We start from the raw sequence: 1,919 nt of genomic DNA, 5'->3' as shown, positions 1-1,919 counted from the left end.
GGTTGGTAGGTGATGAAATACTTATGTCATGCAATAAAATGCAAATTAATTACTTAAAAATCATACAATGTGATTATCTGGATTTTTGTTATAGATTCCGTCTCTCACAGTTGAAGTGTACCTATGATAAAAAAATTACAGACCTCTACATGCTTTGTAAGTAGGAAAACCTGCAAAATCGTCAGTGTATCAAATACTTGTTCTCCCCACTGTATATATATATATACCAGCACACATAAATAACCGTGCTAACCCACATTATATAATTAATACATGTGCTTCTCATAAACTGTTCCATGAACAATGTCTGGTCATTCATATAAGCATATCTTTAGATTAAGTAACGGTTGACATAACAATCGTCACACTCCCCATATTATTCTTTACCCAGAATGCAGCATAACAGTCATTGAACTCCTCTCTAAACACCAGCCATTTGTTGTCCTGCTGTCTCTCTGTCTCTCTCTCTCTCTGTCTCCCTCTCTCTCTGTGTCTCTGTCTCTCTCTTTCTCTCTCTCTCTCTCTCTCTCTCTCTCTCTCTCTCTCTCTGTCTCTCTCTCTCTCTCTCTCTGTCTCTCTAGGAACCCCAGACCACAGTGATCCACAACCCAATAGATGGGAACAAGGTACAGCACTGACAGTGTGTGTATACATGTATATACTTTATATTAAATGTATGTAGTTCTGTCCTTCAGCTTTTTCCCGTCTATTAACGTTCTGTAATATGTCATGTTTCATGTTTTGTGTGGACCCCAGGAAGAGTAGCTTCTGTTTTAGAAATAGTTAATGGGGATCCTTATAAACCCCAGGAAGAGTAGATGCTGCTTTAGAAATAGTTAATGGGGATCCTTATAAACCCCAGGAAGAGTAGCTTCTGTTTTAGAAATAGTTAATGGGGATCCTTATAAACCCCAGGAAGAGTAGCTTCTGTTTTAGAAATAGTTAATGGGGATCCTTATAAACCCCAGGAAGAGTAGCTTCTGCTTTAGAAATAGTTAATGGGGATCCTTATAAACCCCAGGAAGAGTAGATGCTGCTTTAGAAACAGATCATGGGGATCCTTATAAACCCCAGGAAGAGTAGATGCTGCTTTAGAAATAGTTAATGGGGATCCTTATAAACCCCAGGAAGAGTAGCTTCTGTTTTAGAAATAGTTAATGGGGATCCTTATAAACCCCAGGAAGAGTAGCTTCTGCTTTAGAAACAGATCATGGGGATCCTTATAAACTACCATTATACACTGAGTGCACAAAACATTAAGAACACCTGCTCTTTCCATGACATAGACTGACCAGGTGGAAGCTATGATCCCTTATTGATGTCACTTGTTAAATCCACTTCAAACGGTGTAGATGAAGGGGAGGAGACAGGTTAAAGAAGGGTTTTAAACCTTGACATGGATGACATGGATTGTCTGTCATTCAGATGATGAATGGGCAAGACAAAGTATTTAAGTGCCTTTGAACGGGGTATGGTAGTAGGTGCCAGGTGCACCAGTTTGAATCAAGAACTGCAATCCATTTGTCTTTCCACCTCTCCTTTGACTCAGCTACTTTCTCCTCCTCCTACTTCCTCTTCCTCCTCCTCCTCCTTCCTCTTCCTCCTTCCTCCTCCTCCTCTTCCTCCACCTCCCCCTCCACTTCCTCTTCCTCCTCCTTCTCCACTTCCTCTTCCTCCTCCTCCTTCTCTTCTCTCCTCCTCCTCTTCCTCATCCTCCTCTTCCTCTTCCTCCTGATGATTGAGACTCCATATACGTGATGTATAGATGTACGTATTATTATTATACACACTTACCTGTTTTCTTTTTCTTTCTGTAAATTGAATTATTTTCTACATTTGAAATGCATGTGGACCCCCCACATACACACATACACACCTGCCCTCTCTGCCAGTCCTCTGTTTTGGGATCTTGGTGGGTA

Source organism: Coregonus lavaretus (assembly GCF_964263955.1).
Source record: "Coregonus lavaretus genome assembly, contig: HAP1_SCAFFOLD_325, whole genome shotgun sequence".
Classification (NCBI taxonomy): Eukaryota; Metazoa; Chordata; class Actinopteri; order Salmoniformes; family Salmonidae; genus Coregonus; species Coregonus lavaretus.
The sequence above is the reverse complement of the archived record's forward strand: the minus strand, read 5'-3'. Positions refer to the sequence as shown.